Here is a 14,528-nt window from a genome sequence, read left to right as displayed (position 1 = left end):
CAACAGTCACCATTCGCAGTTTCCTCCACGGGTTAAATTCTCAAACAGTCTACGCTTTGATCGTTCCCTGGAAGACCAGTAGTAGTTTCCGATGCACATCTGGTGGCATTCTGCAATCTGTGTACCATCAGAGAGTTGATGAAACACAGAAATTGCATCGGGATTGAATACATCAGTCACCATGCGCACTATCCTCCATGGGAGTAATGTCTCATACAGTCTACGCTTTGATCGATCTCTGGAAGACAAGTAGTAGTTTCCGATGCACATCTGGTGTCATTCTGTAATCTGTGGACAATAAGAGTGTTGATGAAAACAGAAATTGCTTAGGGATTGATAACAACATTCACCATGTTCACTTTCCTCCACGTGAGTAATGTCTCAAACAGTCTACGTTTTGAACGTTCCCTGGAAGACCAGTAGTAGTTTCCGATGCAGATCTGGAGGCATTCTGTAATCTGTGGACTATCAGAGTGTTGGTGAAACACAGAAATTGCATCGGGTTTGAATACAACAGTCACCTTGCGCACTATCCTCCATGGGAGTAATGTCTCCAACAGTCTACGCTTTGATCGTTCCCAGGAAGACCTGTAGTAGTTTCCGATGCACATCAGGAGGCAATCTGTAATCTGTGGACTTTCAGAGTGTTGATGAAACACATATATTGCATCGGGATTGAATACAACAGTCACCATGCGCACTTTAGTCTATAAGAGAAATGTCTCAAACAGTCTACGCTTTGATCGTTCCCTGGAAGACCAGTAGAAGTTTCCGATGCACATTCGGTGGTATTCTGTAATCTATGGACTATCTGTGTGTTGATGAAACACAGAAATTGCAACAGGATTGACTACAACAGTCACCATGCGAACTTTCCTCCTTGGGAGTAATGTTACAAACAGTCTACGCTTTGATCGTTCCCATGAAGACCAGTAGTAGTTTCCGATGCACATATGGAGGCATTCTGTAATTTGCGGACTAACTGAGTGTTGATCAAACACAGAAATTTCATCCGGATTGAATACAACAGTCACCATGCGCACTTTCCTCCCCGGGAGTAATGTCTCAAACAGCCTATGTTTTGATCGTTGCCTGGAAGACCAGTAGTAGTTTCCGATGCACATCTGGAGGCATTCTGTAATCTGTGGACCTTCAAAGTGTTGATGGAACACGGAAATTGCATCGGGATTGAATACAACAGTCACCATGCTCACTTTCATCCATGGGAGTAAAGTCTCAAACAGTTTATTCTTTGGTCGTTCCCAGGAAGACCAGTAGTAGTTTCCGATGCACATCTGGAGGCAATCTGTAATCTGTGGACTATCAGAGTGTTGATGAAACACTGAAATTGCATCGGGATTGAATACAACAGTCACCAGTCGCAGTTACCTCCACGGGATTAAGTCTCAAACAGTCTACGCTTTGATCGTTCCCTGGAAGACCAGTAGTAGTTTCCGATGCACATCTGGTGGCATTCTGTAATCTGTGGACTATCAGAGTGTTGGTGAAACACAGAAATTGCATCGGGTTTGAATACAACACTCACCATGCGCACTATCCTCCATTAGAGTACTGTCTCATACAGTCTACGTTTTGATCGATCCCTGGAAGACCAGGAGTAGTTTCCGATGCACATCTGTGTCTTTCTGTAATCTGTGGACAATCAGAGTGTTGATGAAACACAGAAATTGCATCGGGATTGATAACAACATTAACCATGTGCACTTTCCACCACAGGAGTAATGTCTCAAACAGTCTACGCTTTGAACGTTCCGTGAAGACCAGTAAAAGTTTCCGATGCACATCTGGAGGCATTCTGTAATCTGTGGACTATTTGAGTGTTGATGAAACACAGAAATTGCATCGGAATTGATTACAACAGTCACCATGCGCACTTTCCTCCATGGGAGTAATGTCTCAAACAGTCTACGCTTTGATCGTTCCCAGGAAGACCAGTAGTAGTATCCGTTGCACATCTGGTGCCAATCTGTAATCTGTGGACCTTCAAAGTGTTGACGAAACACAGAAATTGCATCAGGATTGAATACAACAGTCACCATCCGCACATTCCTCCATGGGAGTAATGTCTGAAACAGTCTACGCTTTGATCGTTCCCTGGAAGTCCAGTAGTAGTTTCCAATGCACATCTGGAATCACTCTGTAATCTGTGGACCTTCAAAATGTTGATGAAACACTGAAATTGCATCGGGAGTGAATACAACAGTCACCATCCGCACTTTCCTCCATGGGAGTAATGTCTGAAACAGTCTACGCTTTGATCGTTCCCAGGAAAACCAGTAGTAGTTTCCGATGCTCATCTGGAGGCAATCCGTAATCTGTGGAATATCAGAGTGTTGAAAAATTCAGAAATTGCATCGGGATTGAATACAACAGTCACCATGCGCACTTTCCTCCATATGAGTAATGTATCAAAAATTCTACGAATTGATCGTTACCTGGAAGACCAGTGGTAGTTTCCGATACACATATGGAGGCATTCTGTAATCTGTGGACTATCAGAGTGTTGATGAAACACAGAAATTACATCGGGATTGAATAAAACAGTCACCATGCACACATTCCCCCACGGGAGTAATGTCTCAACCAGTCTACGCATTGATCGATCCCTGGAAGACCAGTAGTAGTTTGTGATGCACATCTTTTGGCATTCTGTGATCTGTGGACTATCAGAGTGCTGATGAAACATAGAAATTGCACCGGGATTGAATACAACAGTCACCATGCGGACTTTTGACCACAGGAGTAATGTCTCAAACAGTCTACGCTTTGAGCGTTCCCTGGAAGACCAGTAGTAGTTTCCGATTCACATCTGGTGGCATTCTGTATTCTGTGGACTATCAGAGTGTTGATGAAACACAGAAATTGAATACAACAGGCACCATGCGCACTTTCCTCTACAGGAGTAATGTCTCAAACAGTCTACGATTTGATCGTTCCGTGGAAGACGAGTAGTAGTTTGCGATGCACATCTGGTGGCATTCTGTAAACTGTGGACCTTCAAAGTGTTGATGGAACACAGAAATTGCATCGGGATTGAATACAACAGTCACCATGCTCACTTTCATCCATGGGAGTAATGTCTCAAACAGTCTATTCTTTGGTCGTTCCCAGGAAGACCAGTAGTAGTTTCCGATGCACATCTGGAGGCATTCTGTAATCTGCGGACTAACTGAGTGTTGATCAAACACAGAAATTTCATCCGTATTGAATACAACAGTCACCATGCGCACTTTCCTCCACGGGAGTAATGTCTGAAACAGCGTATGTTTTGATCGTTGCCTGGAAGACCAGTAGTAGTTTCCGATGCACATCTGGAGGCATTCTGTAATCTGTGGACCTTCAAAGTGTTGATGGAACACAGATATTGCATCGGGATTGAATACAACAGTCACCATGCTCACTTTCATCCATTGGAGTAAAGTCTCAAACAGTCTATTCTTTGGTCGTTCCCAGGAAGACCAGTAGTAGTTTCCGATGCACATCTGGAGGCAATCTGTAATCTGTGGACTATCAGAGTGTTGATGAAACACTAAAATCGCATCGGGATTGAATACAACAGTCACCATTCGCAGTTTCCTCCACGGGATTAAAGTATCAAACAGTCTACGCTTTGATCGTTCCCTGGAAGACCAGTAGTAGTTTATGATGCACATCTGGTGGCATTCTGTAGTCTGTGGACTATCAGAGTGTTGGTGAAACACAGAAATTGCATCGGGTTTGAATACAACACTCACCATGCGCACTATTCTTCATGGGAGTAATGTCTCATACAGTCTACGCTTTGATCGATCCCTGGAAGACCAGTAGTAGTTTCCGATGCACATCTGTGTCATTCTGTAATCTGTGGACAATCAGAGTGTTGATGAAACACAGAAATTGCATCGGGATTGATAACAACATTAACCATGTGCACTTTCCACCACGGGAGTAATGTCTCAAACAGTCTACGCTTTGAACGTTCCCTAGAAGACCAGTAAAAGTTTCCGATGCACATCTGGAGGCATTCTGTAATCTGTGGACTATCTGAGTGTTGATGAAACACAGAAATTCCATCGCGATTAAATACAACAGTCACCATGCGCACTATCCTCCATGGGAGTAATGTCTCATACAGTCTACGCTTTGATCGATCCCTGGAAGACCAGTAGTAGTTTCCGATGCACATCAGGAGGCAATCTGTAATCTGTGGACTATCAGAGTGTTGATGAAACACAGAAATTGCATCGGGATTGAATACTACAGTCACCAAGCGCACTTTCCTCCGTGGGAGTAATGTCACAAACAGTCTACGCTTTGATCGTTCCCAGCAAGACCAGTAGTAGTTTCCGATTAACATCTGGAGACATTCTGTAATCTGTGGACAAACTGAGTGTTGATGAAACACAGAAATGGCATCGGGAATGAATACAACAGTCACCATCCGCTCTTTCCTCAATGGGAGTAATGTCCCAAACAGTCTATGATTTGATCGTTCCCTGGAAGACCAGTAGTAGTTTCCGATGCACATCTGGAGGCATTCTGTAATCTGTGGACGTTCAAAGTGTTGACGAAACACAGATATTGCATCAGGATGGAATACAACAGTCACCATGCGCACTTTCCTCCATGGGAGTAATGTCTGCAACAGTCTACGCTTTGATCGTTCCCAGGAAGACCAGTAGTAGTTTCCGATGCACATCTGGAGGCAATCTGTAATATGTGGACTATCAGAGTGTCGATGAAACACAGAAATTGCATCGGGATTGAATACAACAGTCACCATTCGCACTTTTCTCCACGGGCGTAATGTCTCAAAGAGTCTACGCATTGATCGTTCCCTGGAAGACCAGTAGTAGTTTCCGATGCACATCTGGAGGCATTCTGTAATCTGTTGACCTTCAAAGTGTTGATGAAACACAGAAACTGCATCGGGATTGAATACAACAGTCACCATGCGCACTTTCCTCCATGGGAGTAATGTCTCAAACAGTCTACGCCTTGATCGTTTCCTGGAAGACCAGTAGTAGTTTCCGATGCACATCTGGTGGCATTCTGTAATCTGTGGACATTCAAAGCGTTGATGAAACACAGAAATTGCATCAGGATTGAATACAACAGTCACCATCCGCACATTCCTCCATGGGAGTAATGTCTGAAACAGTCTACGCTTTGATCGTTCCCTGGAAGTCCAGTAGTAGTTTCCAATGCACAACTGGAATCACTCTGTAATCTGTGGACCTTCAAAATGTTGATGAAACACTGACATTGCATCGGGAGTGAATACAACAGTCACCATCCGCACTTTCCTCCATGGGAGTAATGTCTGAAACAGTCTACGCTTTGATCGTTCCCAGGAAGACCAGTAGTAGTTTCCGATGCTCATCTGGAGGCAATCCGTAATCTGTGGACTATCAGAGTGTTGATGAAACACAGAAATTACATCGGGATTGAATACAACAGTCTACATCCGCACTTTCCTCCATGGGAGTAGTGTCTATAACGGTTTACGCTTTGATAGTCCCTGGAAGACTAGTAGTAGTTTCCGTTGCACGTCTGGTGGCATTCTGTAATCTGTGGACCATCAGAGTGTTGATGAAACACAGAAATTCCATCGGGATTGAATACAACAGTCACCATGCACACATTCCTCCACGGGAGTAATGTCTCAACCTGTCTACGTTTTGATCGATCCCTGGAAGACCAGTAGTAGTTTGTGATGCACATCTGGTGGCATTCTGTAATCTGTGGACTATCAGAGTGTTGATGAAACACAGAAATTGCACCGGGATTGAATACAACAGTCACCATGCGGACTTTTGACCACAGGAGTTATGTAACAAACAGTCTACGCTTTGAGCGTTCCCTGGAAGACCAGTAGTAGTTTCCGATGCACATTTGGTGGCATTCAGTATTCTGTGGACTATCAGAGTGTTGATGAAACACAGAAATTGCATCGGGATTGAATACAACAGGCACCATGCGCACTTTCCTCTACAGGAGTAATGTCTCAAACAGTCTACGCTTTGATCGTTCCGTGGCAGACGAGTAGTAGTTTGTGATGCACATCTGGTGGCATTCTGTAATCTGTGGACTATCAGAGTGTTGATGAAACACAGATATTGCATCGGGATTGAATTGAACAGTCACCATGCGCACTTTCCTCCGTGGGAGTAATGTCTCAAAGAGTCTACGCTTTGATCGTTCCCTGGAAGACCAGTGGTAGTTTCCGATGCACATCTGGTGGCATTCTGTAATCTGTGTACTATCAGAGTGTTTCTAAAACACAGAAATTGCATCCGTATTGAATACAACAGTCACAATATGCACTTTCCTCAATGGGAGTAATGTCTGATACAGTCCACGCATTGATCGTTCCCTGGAAGACCAGTGGTAGTATCCGATGCACATCTGGAGGCATTCTGTAATCTGTGGACTATCAGAGTGTTGATGAAACACAGAAATTCCATCGGGATTGAATACAACAGTCACCATGCGCACATTCCACCACGGGATTAATGTCTCAAAAGGTTTACGTTTTGATCGGTTCCTGGAAGACCAGTAGTTGTTTGCGATGCACATCTGGTGGCATTCTGTAATCTGTGGACTATCAGAGTGTTGATGAAACACAGAAATTGCATCGGGTTTGAATAAAACAGTCACCATGCGCACTATTCTCCATGGGAGTAATGTCTCATACAGTCTACACTTTGATCGATCCCTGGAAGACCAGTAGTAGTTTCCGATGCACATCTGGAGGCATTCTGTAATCTGTGGACTATCTGAGTGTTGATGAAACACAGAAATTGCACAGGGATTGAATACAACAGTCACCATGCGCACTTTCCTCCAATGGAGTAATGTCTCAAACAGTCTAAGCTTTGATCGTTCCCAGGAAGACCAGTAGTAGTTTCCGATGCACATCAGGAGGCAATCTGTAATCTGTGGACTATCAGAGTGTTGATGAAACACAGAAATTGCATCGGGATTGAATACAACAGTCACCATGCGCACTTTCCTCCGTGGGAGTAATGTCACAAACAGTCTACGCTTTAATCGTTCCCAGGAAGACCAGTAGTAGTTTCCGATGAACATCTGGAGGCATTCTGTAATCTGTGGACTAACTGAGTGTTGATTACACACAGAAATTGCATCGGGAATGAATACAACAGTCACCATGCGCACTTTCCTCCATGGGAGTAATGTCTCCAACAGTCTATGCTTTGAGCGTTAACAGGAAGACCAGTAGTAGTTTCCGATGCACATCTGGAGGCAATCTGAAATCTGTGGACTATCAGAGTGTTGATGAACAACAGAAATTGCATCGGGATTGAACACAACACTCACCATTCGCACTTTCCTCAGCGGGAGTAATGTCTCAAACAGTCTACACTTTGATCGTTCCCTGGAAGACCAGTAGTAGTTTCCGATGCACATCTGGAGGCATTCTGTAATCTGTGGACCTTCAAAGTGTTGCTGAAACACAGATATTGCATCGGGATTGAATACAACAGTCACCATGCGCACTTTCCTCCATGGGAGTAATGTCTCCAACAGTCTATGCTTTGAGCGTTAACAGGAAGACCAGTAGTAGTTTCCGATGCACATCTGGAGACAATGTGTATTCTGTGGACTATCAGAGTGTTGATGAAACACAGAAATTGCATCGGGATTGAATACATCAGTCTCCATCCGCACTTTCCTCCAAGGGAGTAACGTCTGAAACAGTCTACGCTTTGATCGTTAACAGGAAGACCAGTAGTAGTTTCCGATGCTCATCTGGGGGCAATCTGTAATCTGCGGACTATCAGAGTGTTGATGAAAATTAGAAATTGCATCGGGATTGAATACAAGAGTCACCATGCGCACTTTCCTCCATGGTAGTAATGTCTCAAACAGTCTACGCATTGATCGTTCCCTGGAAGACCAGTGGTAGTTTCCGATGCACATCTGGAGGCATTCTGTAATCTGTGGACTATCAGAGTGTTGATGAAACACAGAAATTACATCGGGATTGAATACAACATTCACCATCCGCACATTCCTCCATGGGAGTAATGTCTGAAATAGTCTACGCTTTGATCGTTCCCTGGAAGTCCAGTATTTGTTTCCAATGCACATCTGGAGGCACTCTGTAATCTGTGGATCTTCAAAATGTTGATGAAACACTGAAATTGCATCGGGAGTGAATACAACAGTCACCATCCGCACTTTCCTCCATGGGAGTAGTGTCTATAACGGTTTACGCTTTGATCGTCCCTGGAAGACCAGTAGTAGTTTCCGATGCACGTCTGGTGGCATTCTGTAATCTGTGGACTATCAGAGTGTTGATGAAACACAGAAATTATATCGGGATTGAATACAACAGTCACCATGCACACATTCCTCCGTGGGAGTAATGTCTCATACATTCTACGCCTTGATCGATCAATGGAAGACCAGTTGTAGTTTGCGATGCACATCTGGTGGCATTCTGTAATCTGTAGAACTATCAGAGTGTTGATGAAAGACAGAAATTGCATCGGGTTTGAATAAAACAGTCACCATGCGCACTATCCTCCATGGGAGTAATGTCTCATACAGTCTACGCTTTGATCGATCCCTGGAAGACCAGTAGTAGTTTCCGATGCACATCTGGTGTCATTCTGTAATCTGTGGACTATCAGAGTGTTGATGAAACATAGAAATTGCATCGGGATTGATAACAACATTCACCATGTGCACTTTCCTCCACGGGAGTGAAGTTTCACACAGTCTACGCTTTGATCGTTCCCTGGAAGACCAGTAGTAGTTTCCGATGCACATCTGGAGGCATTCTGTAATCTGTGGACTATCTGAGTGTTGATGAAACACAGAAATTGCACAGGGATTGAATACAACTGTCACCATGCGCACTTTCCTCCAATGGAGTAATGTCTCAAACAGTCTAAGATTTGATCGTTCCCAGGAAGACCAGTAGTAGTTTCCGATGCACATCAGGAGGCAATCTGTAATCTGTGGACTATCAGAGTGTTGATGAAACACAGAAATTGCATCGGGATTGAATACAACAGTTACCATGCGCACTTTCCTCCGTGGGAGTAATGTCACAAACAGTCTACGCGTTAATCGTTCCCAGGAAGACCAGTAGTAGTTTCCGATGAACATCTGGAGGCATTCTGTAATCTGTGGACTAGCTGAGTGTTGATTACACACAGAAATTGCATCGGGAATGAATACAACAGTCACCATGCGCACTTTCCTCAATGGGAGTAATGTCTCAAACAGTCTATGCTTTGATCGTTCCCTGGAAGTCCAGTAGTAGTTTCCGATGCACATCTGGAGGCATTCTGTAATCTGTGGACCTTCAAAGTGTTGATGAAACACAGAATTTGCATCGGGATTGAATACAACAGTCACCATGCGCACTTTCCTCCATGGGAGTAATGTCTCCAACAGTCTATGCTTTGAGCGTTAACAGGAAGACCAGTAGTAGTTTCCGATGAACATCTGGAGGCATTCTGTAATCTGTGGACTAACTGAGTGTTGATTACACACAGAGATTGCATCGGGAATGAATACAACAGTCACCATGCGCACTTTCCTCAATGGGAGTAATGTCTCCAACAGTCTACGCTTTGATCGTTCCCAGGAAGACAAGTAGTAGTTTCCGATGCACGTCTGGTGGCATTCTGTAATCTGTGGACTATCAGAGTGTTGATGAAACACAGAAATTATATCGGGATTGAATACAACAGTCACCATGCACACATTCCTCCATGGGAGTAATGTCTCCAACAGACTACGCTTTGATCGTTCCCAGGAAGACAAGTAGTAGTTTCCGATGCACATCTGGAGGCAATCTGTAATCTGTGGACTATCAGAGTGTTGATGAACAACAGAAATTGCATCGGGATTGAACACAACAGTCACCATTCGCACTTTCCTCCACGGGAGTAATGTCTCAAACAGTCTACACTTTGATCGTTCCCTGGAAGACCAGTAGTAGTTTCCGATGCACGTCTGGTGGCATTCTGTAATCTGTGGACTATCAGAGTGTTGAAGAAACACAGAAATTCCATCGGGATTGAATACAACAGTCACCATTCGCACTTTTCTCTAAGGGAGTAATGTCTCAAACAGTGTACGCTTTGATCGTTCCCTGGAAGACCAGTAGTAGCTTCCTATGCACATCTGGTGGCATTCTGTAATCTGTGGACCTTCAAAGTGTTGCTGAAACACAGAAATTGCATCGGGAGGGAATACGACAGTCACCATCCGCACTTTCCTCCATGGGAGTAATGTCTGACACAGTCTACGCTTTGATCGTTCCCTGGAAGACCAGTTGTAGTTTCCGATGCACGTCTGGTGGCATTCTGTAATCTGTGGACCTTCAAAGTGTTGCTGAAACACAGAAATTGCTTCGGGATTGAATACAACAGTCACAATCTGCACTTTCCTCCATGGGAGTAATGTCTGAAACAGTCTACGCTTTGATCGTTCCCTGGAAGACCAGTTGTAGTTTCCGATGCACGTCTGGTGGCATTCTGTAATCTGTGGACTATCAGAGTGTTGAAGAAACACAGAAATTCCATCGTGATTGAATACAACAGTCACCTTTCGCACTTTTCTCTAAGGGAGTAATGTCTCAAACAGTATACGCTTTGATCGTTCCCTGGAAGACTAGTAGTAGCTTCCTATGCACATCTGGTGGCATTCTGTAATCTGTGGACCTTCAAAGTGTTGCTGAAACACAGAAATTACATCGGGAGGGAATACGACAGTCACCATCCGCACTTTCCTCCATGGGAGTAATGTCTGACACAGTCTACGCTTTGATCGTTCCCTGGAAGACCAGTTGTAGTTTCCGATGCACGTCTGGTGGCATTCTGTAATCTGTGGACCTTCAAAGTGTTGCTGAAACACAGAAATTGCATCGGGATTGAATACAACAGTCACAATCTGCACTTTCCTCAATGGGAGTAATGTCTGATACAGTCTACGCTTTGATCGTTCCCAGGAAGACCAGTAGTAGTTTCCGATGCACATCTGGAGGCACTCTGTAATCTGTGGACCTTCAAAATGTTGATGAAACACTGAAATTGCATCGGGAGTGAACACAACAGTCACCATCCGCACTTTCCTCCATGGGAGTAGTGTCTATAACGGTTTACGCTTTGATCGTCCCTGGAAGACCAGTAGTAGTTTCCGATGCACGTCTGGTGGCATTCTGTAATCTGTGGACTATCAGAGTGTTGATGAAACACAGAAATTATATCGGGATTGAATACAACAGTCACCATGCACACATTCCTCCGTGGGAATAATGTCTCATACATTCTACGCCTTGATCGATCAATGGAAGACCAGTAGTAGTTTGCGATGCACATCTGGTGGCATTCTGTAATCTGTGGACTATCAGAGTGTTGATGAAACACAGAAATTGCATCGGGTTTGAATAAAACAGTCACTATGCGCACTATCCTCCATGGGAGTAATGTCTCATACAGTCTACGCTTTGATCGATCCCTGGAAGACCTGTAGTAGTTTCCGATGCACATCTGGTGTCATTCTGTAATCTGTGGACTATCAGAGTGTTGATGAAACATTGAAATTGCATCGGGATTGATAACAATATTCACCATGTGCACTTTCCTCCACGGGAGTGAAGTCTCACACAGTCTACGCTTTGATCGTTCCCTGGAAGACCAGTAGTAGTTTCCGATGCACATCTTTAGGCATTCTGTAATCTGATGACTATCTGAGTGTTGATGAAACACAGAAATTGCATAAGGATTGAATACAACAGTCACCATGCGCACTTTCCTCCAATGGAGTAAAGTCTCAAACAGTCTACGATTTGATCGTTCCCAGGAAGACCAGTAGTTTCCGATGCACATCAGGAGGCAATCTGTAATCTGTGGACTATCAGAGTGTTGATGAAACACAGAAATTGCATCGGGATTGAATACAACAGTCACCATGCGCACTTTCCTCCGTGGGAGTAATGTCACAAACAGTCTACGCTTTAATCGTTCCCAGGATGACCAGTAGTAGTTTCCGATGAACATCTGGAGGCATTCTGTAATCTGTGGACTAACTGAGTGTTGATTACACACAGAAATTGCATCGGGAATGAATACAACAGTCACCATGCGCACTTTCCTCAATGGGAGTAATGTCTCAAACAGTCTATGCTTTGATCGTTCCCTGGAAGTCCAGTAGTAGTTTCCGATGCACATCTGGAGGCATTCTGTAATCTGTGGACCTTCAAAGTGTTGATGAAACACGGAATTTGCATCGGGATTGAATACAACAGTCACCATGTGCACTTTCCTCCGTGGGAGTAATGTCACAAACAGTATACGCTTTAATCGTTCCCAGGATGACCAGTAGTAGTTTCCGATGAACATCTGGAGGCATTCTGTAATCTGTGGACTAACTGAGTGTTGATTACACACAGAAATTGCATCGGGAATGAATACAACAGTCACCATGCGCACTTTTCTCTAAGGGAGTAATGTCTCAAACAGTGTACGCTTTGATCGTTCCCTGGAAGACCAGTAGTAGTTTCCGATGCTCATCTGGAGGCAATCTGTAATCTGCGGACTATCAGAGTGTTGCTGAAAATCAGAAATTGCATCGGGATTGAATACAACAGTCTCCATCCGCACTTTCCTCCATGGGAGTAACGTCTGAAACAGTCTACGCTTTGGTCGTTCCCAGGAAGACCAGTAGTAGTTTCCGATGCTCATCTGGAGGCAATCTGTAATCTGCGGACTATCAGAGTGTTGATGAAAATCAGAAATTGCATCGGGATTGAATACAAGAGTCACCATGCGCACTTTCCTCCATGGTAGTAATGTCTCAAACAGTCTACGCATTGATCGTTCCCTGGAAGACCAGTGGTAGTTTCCGATGCACATCTGGAGGCATTCTGTAATCTGTGGACTATCAGAGTGTTGATGAAACACAGAAATTGCATCGGGATTGATAACAACATTCACCATGTGCACTTTCCTCCACGGGAGTGAAGTCTCACACAGTCTACGCTTTGATCGTTCCCTGGAAGACCAGTAGTAGTTTCCGATGAACATCTGGAGGCATTCTGTAATCTGTGGACTAACCGAGTGTTGATTACACACAGAAATTGCATCGGGAATGAATACAACAGTCACCATGCGCACTTTCCTCAATGGGAGTAATGTCTCAAACAGTCTATTCTTTGATCGTTCCCTGGAAGTCCAGTAGTAGTTTCCGATGCACATCTGGAGGCATTCTGTAATCTGTGGACCTTCAAAGTGTTGATGAATAACAGAATTTGCCTCGGGATTGAATATAACAGTCACCATGCGCACTTTCCTCCATGGGAGTAATGTCTCCAACAGTCTATGCTTTGAGCGTTAACAGGAAGACCAGTAGTAGTTTCCGATGAGCATCTGGAGGCATTCTGTAATCTGTGGACTAACTGAATGTTGATTACACACAGAGATTGCATCGGGAATGAATACAACAGTCACCATGCGCACTTTTCTCAATGGGAGTAATGTCTCCAACAGTATATGTTTTGATCGTTCCATGGAAGACCAGTAGTAGTTTCCGATGCACATCTGGAGGCATTCTGTAATCTGTGGACCTTCAAAGCGTTGATGAAACACAGAATTTGCATCGGGATTGAATACAACAGTCACCATGCGCACTTTCCTCCATGGGAGTAATGTCTCCAACAGTCTACGCTTTGATTGTTCCCAGGAAGACAAGTAGTAGTTTCCGATGCACATCTGGAGGCAATCTGTAATCTGTGGACTATCAGAGTGTTGATGAACAACAGAAATTGCATCGGGATTGAACACAACAGTCACCATTCGCACTTTCCTCCACGGGAGTAATGTCTCAAACAGTCTACACTTTGATCGTTCCCTGGAAGACCAGTAGTAGTTTCCGATGCTCATCTGGAGGCATTCTGTAATCTGTGGACCTTCAAAGTGTTGCTGAAACACAGATATTGCATCGGGAGTGAATACAACAGTCACCATCCGCACTTTCCTCCATGGGAGTAATGTCTGAAACAGTCTACGCTTTGATCGTTCCCTGGAAGACCAGTTGTAGTTTCCGATGCACGTCTGGTGGCATTCTGTAATCTGTGGACTATCAGAGTGTTGAAGAAACACAGAAATTCCATCGGGATTGAATACAACAGTCACCATGCGCACATTCCTCCACGGGAGTTTTGTCTCAAACAGTCTATGCTTTGATCGTTCCCTGGAAGTCCAGTAGTAGTTTCCGATGCACATCTGGAGGCATTCTGTAATCTGTGGACCTTCAAAGTGTTGATGAAACACAGAATTTGCATCGGGAATGTATACAAAAGTCACCATGCGCACTTTCCTCAATGGGAGTAATGTCTCAAACATTCTATGTTTTGATCGTTCCATGGAAGACCAGTAGTAGTTTCCGATGCACATCTGGAGGCATTCTGTAATCTGTGGACCTTCAAAGTGTTGATGAAACACAGAATTTGCATCGGGATTGAATACAACAGTTACCACGCG

Source organism: Schistocerca gregaria, chromosome 3 (assembly GCF_023897955.1).
Source record: "Schistocerca gregaria isolate iqSchGreg1 chromosome 3, iqSchGreg1.2, whole genome shotgun sequence".
Classification (NCBI taxonomy): Eukaryota; Metazoa; Arthropoda; class Insecta; order Orthoptera; family Acrididae; genus Schistocerca; species Schistocerca gregaria.
This window is presented reverse-complemented; position numbering follows the sequence as displayed.